This window comes from Phocoena sinus, chromosome 3, assembly GCF_008692025.1.
Source record: "Phocoena sinus isolate mPhoSin1 chromosome 3, mPhoSin1.pri, whole genome shotgun sequence".
In the NCBI taxonomy this organism is placed as follows: domain Eukaryota; kingdom Metazoa; phylum Chordata; class Mammalia; order Artiodactyla; family Phocoenidae; genus Phocoena; species Phocoena sinus.
In genome coordinates this window covers 522,796-535,471 of record NC_045765.1, presented here as the reverse complement: position 1 = coordinate 535,471, position 12,676 = coordinate 522,796, and the positions used below count along the sequence as shown (strand labels likewise).

Below are 12,676 nucleotides of genomic sequence, written 5' to 3'. Positions count from 1 at the left end.
CCTTTCTGGTTTCTGACCGCATTTACACAGGTCTCCTTTACGACGTTGTTCCCTTCTGGAAGGTTCCTCCCTAAACCCACTCCCTCCTTTTACTCCCTGCCCTGGGGCGTTCGCGCAGAGGCCCCCTCATCAGTACAGTCTCCCCGACCTCTCCCTTAAAACGGTTGAGGATTTCTTTCTCGCCTTCCACTGGAACACGAGGGAGAGAAGACAGCCCCTGCCCGGATCGGAATCCACGCTGTTACCACCCTTACAAGGGCCACAAACCAGGCGGCGTGAAACAACACAGATTTATTCTCGCTCCGTCCTGGAGGCCAGAAGTCAGAAATTGAGGTGTCAACAAGGCCGAGCTCCCTCCAGAGGCTCCAGGGGAGGGTCCTTCCTGCCTCTTCCGGCTCTGGGGGCCCCGGTGTCCTTGGCTTGTAGACAGGTCCCTCCAGTCCCTGCCTCTGTTGTCACATGGTTCTCTTCTCCCTGTTTCTCTGTCTCTCCTGTTTGTGTCTCTAAAAAGGACCCTTGCCCTTGGATTTAGAGACCACCGGGATAATCTCATCTCAAGGCCCTTAATCTCACCTGCAAACACCCTTTTCCCAAACAAAGTCATGCTCACGGGTTAGGGGATTAGGATGCAGACACACCGTTTTGGGAGCTGTTCGTCAGCCCAGGACCCCACCTGGACCCTGGACCAGCCATGAAAGACTACTGGCAGGCCTTCCATGTCTGCGGGGCGGGGGGGGTCCAGGGAGCCCCCAGGCCCTGCATCTCAGTTGGATGGATGCCCTGGTTTATTGGAGAAACCCGGCTCCCCTGGCTGTCTGCTCCCTGCTCAACCCTTCTGCCCGCCGGCCAGCTGGCTCCCTCATCAATGATTTAGGGTGAACGTGGGTGTGTGATCCCCTTGCAATTGAGAATTTTGAAAAGGATATCTTCTGTGGCAGGGGCAAGGGAGGTGGGTGGCAGCCAGATGGGGGTGGAGGGCCAGCATCCCAGGCCCTGGCGGGGGCGGGTGGGGGGAAAGGCTGCTGGGTTTTATTTCTCTTTACGGATCTGATGGGGCTGCCTCAGTTTACCCCTTTGTCAAAATAAGGGGCAGGGTTAGGCCAGTGCCCCCTTCCTTCCCACGGGCTTTCACTAGTGTTTCAAATAGAAATGGCTTAATAGTCTCGGAATATTTGTTCCCTGTGTTTGTTTATTCATTGCCTTGATTACAACAGCCATAGGGCCTGGGTCCAGGGTGGGTGGGGGCCTGGGCTCCACATCTCCCCTCCCCTCAGAGGCGTCCTAGCCTCTTTGACCCATTTTCCAGATATCTGTGGGACTGAGCTGGGGGTAGGGGGTGCCAAAGAGGCTACCCTGCAGCCCCTCCAAGCTGGAGCCCCCCACCCCAGTCCCCAGCTGAGGGGCAGAACAAAACGGTTGGCTCGGGCCTGGGAATATTCACGTCAGAATCTGTCTCCTGCCCCTTGACGGGGGTCCTTGGGCAACAGCTGACTCCACAGCCCCAGGCCCTCAGGCCAAGAAGCAAACCTTATCTGCCCAAACCAGCAAGCCAGCCTCTCCCCGAAGGACCCACTGTGTCCCCAGGCCCTGCCCGGAGAGGGAGCTGTCTCTCTGCCCTAAGTGCCTCCACACCCACCGCCCAGTCCACACCCTTGGGAGCTCAGCCTGGGCTGGGTACCTCCCTCCAGGCTCCAGTTTTAAGTCTTGGATCCTCTGAGTAGGAAATACTATGTTTCCTTTTCCCAAGCCCAGAGAGGCTGGGTGAGCTGCCTGGGCCTCTCAGCCAGGAAGCGGCCCCCCTGTGGTTTACCCAGGCTGCTCCGCCTTTACGGGGGCACCAAGGAGGGTGAGCAACAGTGTGGCCGGTCCTCAAATGGTCAATGTAGAGTTACCACCTGACCCAGCAATTCTCCTCCTTGGTATCTGCCCAGCAGAAATGAAAACACACGTTCATACAAAACCTGAACATGCACGTCCACAACGGCACGATTCACAACAGCCCCAAAGCAGAAACAACCCAGGTGACCATCGACAGGTGAAGGATAAACACCACGTGTCCCTCCACAGAAGGAAAAGTCACTCAGCCACGCAAAGGGGCGAAACACCGACACTCGCTGCAACGTGGACGGACCCTGAGAACACGATGCTCAGTGAGAGAAGCCAGACGCAGAAGGACACACAGTGCGTGATTCCATTGACGGGAAACGTCCAGGACAGGCAAATCCACAGACAGAGAGAGTGGATTCCTGGTTGTCAGGGGCTGGGAAGTGGTTGCCAACGGCTGGCGTTTCTTCCCCCGTGATGAAATGTTCTAAAATTGATCGTGATGATGGTTGCACAACTCTGTGAATAAACTGAAAAACCACTGAACTGTGCGCTTTAAAAATGGATGGGCAGTGCGGTTATGTGACTTGTATCTAATAAAGCTGTTTTTAAGAAATCATTAGGATGAAGACCGGAAATGCCAGCTTTGGCAAGGATGGGGCAGGGGGAACTCTAAACGCCGCTGGGGAGGGGGAAGCAGTGCAGCTGCTTTGCAAAACAGCTTGACAGTTTCTTGAAAAGTTGCCTGTATGCTTCCCCTAAGGCCAGGCACTCACGCTCCTGCGTGTTTACACGAGAGAAACGTGTAGAAATAGTCAACAAAAGCCTGGAAAAGAATCTCCATAGCAGCTTTTAAAAAAGTACGTAACAGACAAACACTGGAAAGAACGGAAGTGAGCAGTGCGCAAAGGATGGAGACGTGCTGTGCGGAGGGTCTCTGGCACGGGGGAATCCACGCGGCAATGGAGAAGCACAGAGACCAGCCGGGTAGACCTCTGTTCCAAGTATACAAATGTAGTCCAACAGCAGGCAAAATGCACCGACAGTGCCAGAAGTTGGGATAGGGCGCACTTGGGGGTCAGTGGCTGAGAAGGACAGGAGGGGGGACCTGGGGACTCACGGGAGTTCAGTTCACAAAATGCTTTGTGATTGGGGTGCTTTCCTGCATGTAAATTGCAGCTCAGTAGAAAGTCTGCTTAGAAAATCCTGTTGATTCTCATCATTCTTACACTCAGGGTCTGTGAAGTCACAGCAAACACTGGGTTGGGAAGCACGGAACCCCGGCTCCTGGGGGAAATGCGGGTGAGAGTCCTGCCAGCCTTTGGTCACAACAGTGTCACCAACCCGTCACACATACCTTGTGTCCCGCGAGTTTCTGTTTGCAGCCTCCTTATTTAACATATATTGATTGATTCAGTAGCCAGTAGGGCTGTAGAACAACTTACGGCAAATACTCCTATTTTATCCAAAAGGCACCTCACGGCCTTCTTGTGCTCAGGGACACTTGGGGGCCAAAATCACCCACAAAAAGCACTAAATGTAAAAACTTTTAGTGCACACCTGCTCACCGGCCAGAGGACATCTCTGTGGTCACAGGAGGGGCCAGTGGGCCAGCCCGGGGGACAGCTGTCTCTGGGCACTTCTTTCTGCTGCACCTCTTTGCAGGGCCAGAGCCCCCCCTTCCCAAATGCCCCTCGCGGCTTCTCAAGCCCCACACATGCTGTGACCGGCGCTGGGCACAGAGCTGAGATCCAGCCACACTGCGGGTCATCCCCCCGCTTCTGGACGTGCGTGTCGGGAGAGGTAGTGGAGGACGGAGCAGGGCCCTGCAGGGACCGGAGGGGGATCCAGGAGGGCTTCCTGGGGGAGGTATGTCAGATGTGGTGAGCAGAGGGAATGGCACTGAGGGAGTAGAGGGTCTTAGGGTGAGGCGGGGGCTGGCTGGGCTGCACATGGATTTGGGGTGGGCAGCCACGCAGCGGGGGTGAAGCACCCAGACACAAACTTACTACTCGGCAACAGACAGTAAAACTGTGGAGCCACCCTGTGTCCCCGTCGTGTACCCCTGACCGAGGGAGTGTCCCGGGGGGTCGCCAGGCACTGAAGCTGCCCCAGTGCAGGAACAGGTGGGGATGGGGCCTGGACCACCCTCCCAGGCTCTCTACCTCTGCAGAGCAGCCAGGAAAGCCGCAAACATTAAATCTTTTTTTTTTTTTTTGCGGTACACGGGCCTCTCACTGTTGTGGCCTCTCCCGTTGCGGAGCACAGGCTCTGGATGTGTAGGCTCAGCGGCCATGGCTCAAGGGCCCAGCCGCTCCGTGGCATGTGGGATCTTCCCGGACCGGGGCACGAACCCGTGTCCCCTGCATCGGCAGGCGGACTCTCAACCACTGCACCACCAGGGAAGCCCAAAACAATTTTTTAATTGAGATAAAATTCATACTATAAAACTGTATATTTGAAGAATCCAATTCAGTGGCATTGAGTGGCCACTGAACGGCCATTGTTGTCTAACCATCACCTCTATCTAATTCCAGAACATTCCATCACCCCAAAAAAGAATCCCATCCCCATCAGCAGTCATCCCCACCCCCTCCTCCAGCCCCTGACAACAAGGAGCCCACTGTCTGTTCTCTTTGGACTTGCCTGTTCTGGACGTTTCCATCAGTGGAGTCGCACCCTGTGTGTCCTTCTGTGTCTGGCTTCTCTCACTGAGCATCGTGTTCTCAGGGTCTGTCCACGTTGCAGCAAGTGTCAGTGCTTCACCCCTTTTCACGGCTGAGTAATATTCCTGTGTGTGCATATCTGTATACACCACATTTAGTATTCATACGTCAATGGAGAGTCGTTTTTCCCCTCACTTTTCTGCAGTTGTGAGCGTGTGTGTACAGGTTTTTGCATGGACGTACGTTTTCGTTTCTCTTGGATAAATCTGTGCTAGTTTCCAGCAGCTGCCGTAATGAATGATGCAGATGGGGGCCTGAAACAACCAAAGTTTATCCCCCTGCAGTTCTGGAGGCCAGAAGTCCAAGATCAAGGATTCAGCAGGGCTGGTTCCCCAGGCCTCTCTCCTGGGTCTGTCAATGGCCATCCTCTCCCTGTGTCCTCACGTGGTTGTCCCTAATCTCCCCTTTTTATAAGGGCACCAGGGATTAGGTATCATGTTGGATTAGGACCCATGCTAATAATCTCATTTTAATTCAATCGCCTCTGTAAAGACCCTGTTTCCAATAAGATCTCATTTACAGGTACTGGAGGTTAGGGCCCCAGGATATCTTATTTTGGGGAGGGGGTGGAGGGCATGACACAATCAGCCAACTATAGACCCTCCGGAGTGGAGTTGCTGGGTCATATGTAGGATGATTCTGAACTTAACCTTTGGAATAAGCATCAGACCGTCCAGAGTGGCTGCCCCAGCCTACGCGTCCAGGGCTCTGATTTCCCACGTTCTCTCCACGTCTGTCTTTATTGGTGAATTTCCTCAGTTTGTCTCCACGTCGTCTCTGCCCAGGCCCCTTGCGGTACCAGGCCCTCAAGGCTGTGCCGGTCTCATGAGCTCTCCTGGAGGGGGCCCCTGAGCAGTCGTGGGGAGCCCGGGCTGGGAGTCCTGCAGGATGTCCCCAGTCTGGGTTTGTGCAGTGTTTTCTTGTGGTTGCACCGGGGCCATGGGTTCCCCGGGGGGAGACGTCGGAAGGGAGGTGCTCTTCTCACCCATTACCCCAGGGGCCCCGCTGCCGACCTTGACCTGACCCCCTGGCTGCTCTACGGAGGGGAGGGGGGGTTCCTTCCCTTGCACGCCGTCCTCCTGGGAAGTGTCTCTGTGTGCAGCCCTCACACAGGGCGGGCCTGGGGTCTCTCTATCAAGCCACAGCCCAAAAGGCCCGGGGACTGCTGCCGGGCACCAGGTGTACCGAAAGCCCGGGCCTCCGGGAAGGTGAATGACAACCCCATGACTGAGGGCAGCAGCAGGAAACGGGGGCGGGTGTGTGTGGGTGGCGCAGGAAGGGGCTGGGACCTCACTCAGGGGCCACATCTAACCCGGGGGGGTGCAGGGGGGGCGACACTTGGAGGGCTGGGCCCAAGTGTGGAGGAGGGACCCACAGAGACCCCATCAGAGGCTGAATCGTGGTCCCCAAAAGCTGTCCACATCCTGACTGCCAGCACCCGTGAACACAACCTTATTTGGAACCAGGGTGGCCAGCTGCCGCAGGAAGATGGTCCCTCATAGCCTGCAGAGGAGCCGGCCCGCCCGCACCTTGACCTCACACTTCCGGCCCCCAAACTGTGAGAGAAGAAATGTGCGCTGTTTTAGGTCACCCGCTGTGGCTCTTGGCGGCGGCAGCCACGGGAAACTCACTCTGCCTCAGGGAGGTGGGGGCTGGGCGGGCAGGGAGGGCGGCTGGCTTCCACGGGCTTGCAAAATTCATGACAAGGACGATGTCTCGATACGGAGGGAACGTGAGCCGGGCTGTAAGCGATCCCGAGGCCACCTGTTCACCCGCTGCCCGCCTGTCCTCGGGGTCATGGAGCCGCAGGCACCGGCTGGGTCAGGGCTGCCCGGGGGGTCCCGGCCAGGTGCGGGCACAGGGGGTGCTGCAGGAGCACCCAGGAGCAGAGACCCTAGACCAAGCCTGGCAACCCCTGGGGCTGCCTCGTCTGGAGCCTGTTCTGGGAGAGTCCGTCCCCGCCTTGTCCAGACCTTGGCCTCTGACCCTGGGCAGGTGTGAGGCGGCTCAAAAGGCCAAACCAAGTTGAAGTCCAGAATTAACTACAGGAAAGCAGCCGCTCTCACCTGCGGAGTTTCTGCCCCAGGGGACACTGGGCCACATCTTTGGGACATCTGTGGTCATCACCATGGGGGGCTCCCGGCATCGCGTGGGTGGGGGCAGGGAGGCCGCTCCACACCCCACAGAGCCCGGGACACCCCACAGAGGATGCTCGGAGCCGAGGAGACTGGCCCAGACCCTTTGGTGCCTTTGCATGTTTTCTGGGACAATGGGGACCTGCAGAGGGATGTCAGCTCAGATAAACGAAACGCTCTGGGGTCTCTGCAGTCCTGCTCCCTGGGGGCAGGGGGTATTCTGGTAAGAAGTTAATTCTGGAAGGATCCAGGAGGGGGGAAGGACTGTGCCCCCCCCAGGCAGGCCGTGGGACTCCAGGACAGAAGAGCAGCAGCCCTCGGGTTTCACGGTAGGTAACACATGAGACCCGTGAACCTCGCGGGAGTGACATCAGTGGCATCAATAGTTTATAGTGGGAAACGGACACTTGATCCCGTGTTGTGGCCAGCTGGCTCAGGTGCCTCAGGGCCGCCTGCCGGGGAGGCCCCTGATGACCCACCCGGGGGACAGGATGGGCCCCTTCTCAGTCTGAACACACCAGCCGGCGTTTGGTGCCATGGTTTTCAAAGAACTCTCCCCTTCCTGGAGTGGAGACGTTATGTCACCAATTTGTTCTCGTTTTGACAGGCCACGGGGTGGGGGCTGCTTGGTGCTCACCCAAAGGGGACGGAGCCAGAGCACTGGCTCCGAATTCCTCTGCATCTCTGCGTGGACGTTTCTGCAAAGACGGACAACCAACCAACACGCACATGAAAAGATGCTCAACGTCATGAGGAAAACGCAAGTCAGACCACAGTGACACGGCACCTCCCGTCCATGAGGGTGGCCACCACCCACACGGCAATCACCACCCACCCACGAGGATGACCACTGTCCACACGGCGGTCACCTCCGGCCCACAAGGGCGGCCAATGTCCCCACGGCAGTTACAAGTGTGGGCCAGGGTGTGGGGAGGCTGGAACCCGTGTCCACAGCTGGTGGGAGGTGAAACGGTGCAGCTGCTGTGGATGACAGTGGCCGTTCCTCCAAAGGGTATAAATAGAGTTACTGTGTGGCCAGCAATCCCATCGTAGGAATTCCACTCCAGGAAAATGAAAACAAGTCCACATAAATACTGTACACAAATGTTCACGGGAACGAGGTGAACGGCAGACAAAAGGTGGACCCAACCCGAGTGTCCATCGAGGGACAGATGTGTCCCTCCACACACGGGAACATCACTCAGCCATGCACAGAAAGGGGTGAAGCTCTGACACTCCCTACCGTGTGGACGGACCCTGAGAACACGATGCTCAGTAAGAGAAGCCAGACACAGAAGGACACACAGGGTGTGATGTCCAGAACAGGCAAGTCCACAAAGAGTTAGTGGTGGTCAGGGGCTGGCGAGGGGATGGGGTGACTGCTGATGGGCACGGGGCTTCTTTCGGTTCCTGAGCATTTTGTACGTATTTTTTCTGACTGACTTTAAAATCTATGTATGTTAAATACTTTCTACACAATTAGACAACCAAACAGAAGAAAACTAAAAATCGTCCGTAACACCCGGCCCCCCCCAAGTCAACAATAATTGCCTTTAACATCAGAGGTTTTCCCTTCAGAATATTTCCTGGATCTATTTATGCTGTACGGGAAATGTGTACGTGTGTAAACATAGATGTGCAGATATTTATATATCTGTACATATGTATGTATATATACAATACATATACACCGTATACATATTTACATATATATGCATATATATATGTATATATAAAATTGGGATCACGCTAATATTCTCCAAACCTTGCCTAAAAATTACTAAGTGTCATTGTAGCAAGTTCACACAACCCTGGAAGAATAAAAGATAAGCGTGCAAAGCTCTTCTTCTCTCCTGGTCCTGGCAGATTCCTGCTGTTCCAAGCCCACGCTGCTCACTTCCAGGCATTTTCCACATCCCAGGATCTGAGGGAATCATACGATCGTTTTTCTATTTTATAAGGTGGCACCATGTTCCTGGCTGGTAGGCAGTTTCTCTCCTGTGGTTTTTAAATGGTCCTCAAGTCTTTTGTATCAATTTCTCATTGATACATTTAAAAACCAGCTCAGGGAGGGGGTCTCCCAAGCTTAGGCAGGAAAACATTTAAAAATAGAGTTGCAGGGGACACGGGTTCGTGTCCCGGTCCGGGAAGATCCCACATGCCGCAGAGCAGCTGGGCCCGTGAGCCATGGCCGCTGGGCCTGCGCATCCGGAGCCTGTGCTCCGCAACGGGAGAGGCCACAACAGTGAGAGGCCCGCGTACCACAAAATAAATAAAAAATAAAAATAGAGTTGATGCAGAGAGGGAAACAAATATCCCAGGAATCTGGAGGTTAAACTGTTAACTGTTGTTATATGGAGCAGGTTTTTAAATTCTTACTTGGTACTTTTATTCTGTTAACCAAGGAGAGAGCTATGTCTCCTTGTTAAGATGGTTCCCCTCCATTTTCCTTTCCACTTATTTGATATCCTGAAACTTTCTGGATGATACTAACATGTCTTCTGAAACATCGTTTTTGTTGTTTTAATGGTGGTAAAAGAGACAGAACATGAAATTCACCATCTGAACCATCGTTAAGCGCACAGTTCAGTGGTACTAAGCGTATTCACATCGTCGGGCAGCCATCCCCACCATCCATCCCCAGAGCTTTCCGGAAACATCATCTTTTTTTTTTTTTTTTGCCGCACCCTGTGGCTTGCAGGATCCCCGTTCCCCGACCAGGGATAGAACGCAGGCCATGGCACTGAAAGTGCCGAATCCTAACCACTAGGCTGCCAGGGAATTCCCTGGAAACATCACCTTTAACTAGAGCTGGATCATGGTTGAGATGCCAAACGACCTTGGCCAGCCCCTGCCGAGGCCACGCCCCTCACGTCCTTCCCTGGCCTCTCACGTGGGTGGCTGAGCTGGTTACTCTGAACTCACTCGGTGCGGATGGGCCCAGGTCTGCACACTCTGGCTCTGTGCTCCCCAGTCCCCCAGCCCTGCTGACCTGGGCCCTGCTGCCTCCCCCGGGGTCCTCAGAAGCACCCTGCAGCCAGCCCGCTGCCCCTGGGCCTTCCTATCAGAGCATCAGAGCTGGACAAACAACCAGAAAAACCCAGAAAGCCTGGGGTGATCACCTTTCCTTCCCTACGATCCAACATTCTTAGCTTTTTTTTTTTTTTTTTAAAGAAATTCACATTTTGCAACCCACCCCCACCCCCAAGCCTCTCTGTGGAGCCAGCAGGGTTTAAATTCCCGCCCATTATCCTGAAGGAACATTCTAGAAGCAGTTGGGCCAAGGAAAGCCCCACCAGCTTCCATCACCCCTGTTTTCTTGGCGATTTCCTTTTTGCTGAAGATAAAATAGGTCCCAATAATAAAAACAAACGTACCGAGACGCTTGTATTTATCTCCAAAGCACGGCCTCTGGGCTCCGGAATGTTCTTGTGTCATTTCCAGATATTGTATAGGGTTCCGGCAGAGACACGGGGACACAGCCGGGACAGACCAGGCCAAGGCTCTAATAGAAACACAGCTTTTAAATCCCTGTATGCCACTGACAACCTGCGAAGTTCACGGTTATTTCTCCCTGTGAAAATCTGTCTCTGGAACCTTCCGCGGGGGTTCTCCTACGCCCCAGACCTTGAAGAATTCAAACCACCAAGGACTCCCCGCCCAGACCCCCAGGTCCCCTTACAGGGAGGCCGGCGGGATCACAGAGATCTTGACCGCAGACAAGGAAGTGCTGGTTCCCCAGCACTGTCTTTGATAATTTTCCTCTTTTTACTTCCGGTTGAGGAATGAGGTATTAAGCCAAAGAATGAAAGAAAACCAGGGGGAGGGTTTGCGGCAGTTTTAATTGCTTTTCCAAGGTTGTTAATAATTGTCTTGGTTGCCTCGCGGAGCGCAGAGGTTGGGGGGAGCCGGGGTGGGCCGGGGGTGGCCTCCATCCCTCAGCGGGTCCTGGACTGGAGGCTGTAGGCCCAGGGCCCCACCCGCGAGGGGGAATGGCCGCATTCCTAGCATTCCTTCTCTCCTTCCCACATTGTTTGTTTGTTTGTTTTAAATTAGAAGCCGCCAGGAACTCCTTTTGCCTTTTGGATTCTGCTGTCCTAGAACCACCGCCTGGCCGAGCCACAGAACCTTCCAGTACCCTCCCAGGCCCACCCCCCGCAGAGACACCCACGCTGTGGGTTATCCTGCATCTCAGTGTGTGCGGGGACCCGCAGGACCTCAGGCCCACGGAGCAAGCTGCCTCCCCCGCCCGCCCCGATCTCCCCGTCAGGACCTCAGCGCTCCAGCCTGGACTGCTCTGCCGCCTCCCCCCACCCACCTTACGCCCCCCACGTGGCTGTGGGCGGGAGGAGGATGGAAAGGAGATTCTGCCGCTTGCAGAGCAGGCTGGGTCACGGAGGACACCGAGGCCTGGACAAAGGGAGGGGGCAGAATTTCAGACGCCAGGTAGTCAGCTGACATCCAGCTTGCCAGCGAGGAAACCGAGACAGGGGTTACCACCTTCAGTCCGGCGGCCCCTGCAGCCCCTCCACTGAGTCCAGGCTCTATCCCCAGCACCCAGTGGGCACCTAAAGAGGGCCAGGCTGACGGCGGTGGGGCCGTGGGGCCGGCGGGCGGTTTGGGGAGCTGTTTCACTGCCCTGAGCCTCAGTGGTGTCACCTCTAAAACGGGGGCAAGGTTCGCCCCTCGTGGGGCTGCGGTGCTCTTGTCTGCAGACCCCGGCCCGCGCAGTGAGCAGAAGCCCCGCCTGTGTGACCCTGACCTTCTGACCTCCTCTTGGAAACAACAGTAAGACCAAACCGGGTAACACCTGTCAGGCCTCAGGGGGCTCCGGCCCTCAGGTGGGACACCAGCAGAGTCAGCGACTGCTGTTGTAGAAATGGGATTGTTTCCACGAAACTGGAGAATTCTGGGCAGGTTCACGCGCACAGCAGGTGCTCATGCTTGGGGCCTTTATTATTGCCCCGAGCCTATCACCTCTGCCCAGCACAGGGCGGGCACACAGCCAACGGGACTCTGACACTGAACAAAGGAAACCTCATTTACAGTGGAGGTTTCCCTACCCCTACCCCTCACCCCCACCCCTGCAGACTTCAAACATGAGGAAGGTTATTGCTTCTCACCAGCAGGAGAAGGAGGCATTTCTCCCCGCACGGCAACAGCCCAGCCCAGCCAATGAGAGACCATCACAACTCAGCCAATGAGAGACCACCATAGCCCAGCCAATGAGAGACCATCAGAACTCAGCCAATGAAAAGCCACCACACTCCCAGCTCCGAGTTTCCTCCAATGGGCTCTTTGTTTACAACAGCCCCCTCACAACTCCCTATTCTCTATAAGAGTTTCCTCAGGTTTGCTCTCCAGACTAGCCTGTGGCTTCCTGGATCGTGTATCCAGAATTGTACCTGTTTGCCGTTCCCGAATAAACCCGTTCTGCTGTTAAGATATCCGATTGTTTTAGATTTAAGGTCAAGTTTATGATCATGGAGATCCCATCTGGGAGTAAAGTTGTTTTGAGCATTTTTAGTCTTTTTTTTTTTTTTTGCCACTCCGTGCTTCTTGTGGGATCCTAGTTCCCCGACCAGGGATCAAACCTAGGCCGTGGCAGTGAAAGCTAACCTAACCACAGGACCTGGCGGTCCTAACCATTGGACCGCCAGGGAATTCCCAGAATTGACCATTTTTAAGTGCACAATTCAGTGGCGGTACATTTGCAATGCTGTACAATCATTACCTCTATTTAATTCCAAAACATTCCATCTCCCCAAAAGGAACCTGGTCCCCATCAGCAGTCTCTCTCTACCCCCTCCCCAGCCCCTGACAACCACCAACCCACTCTCTGTGGATTGGCCTGTTCTGGACGTTTCCCATCAGTGGAATCACACCGTGTGTCCTGTCTCTGGCTTCTCTCACTGAGCATCGTGTTCTCAGGGTCCATCCATGTGGGAAGGGGTGTCAGGGTTTCACCCCTTTACTTGGCTGAGGGGCGCT

The 12,676-nt window shown here is 55.1% G+C and overlaps 1 long non-coding RNA gene across 1 annotated transcript; it reads right to left on the bottom strand.

Annotated features, from left to right (window-relative positions):
- Positions 1 to 8,186: 8,186 nt before the first annotated feature.
- Positions 8,187 to 11,869, bottom strand: LOC116752073. Its single transcript, XR_004349403.1, has 3 exons — positions 11,809 to 11,869; positions 10,063 to 10,190; positions 8,187 to 8,609 (listed from the first exon to the last, which is right to left on the bottom strand). It is a non-coding gene; the product is annotated as an uncharacterized LOC116752073 (long non-coding RNA).
- Positions 11,870 to 12,676: the final 807 nt, after the last annotated feature.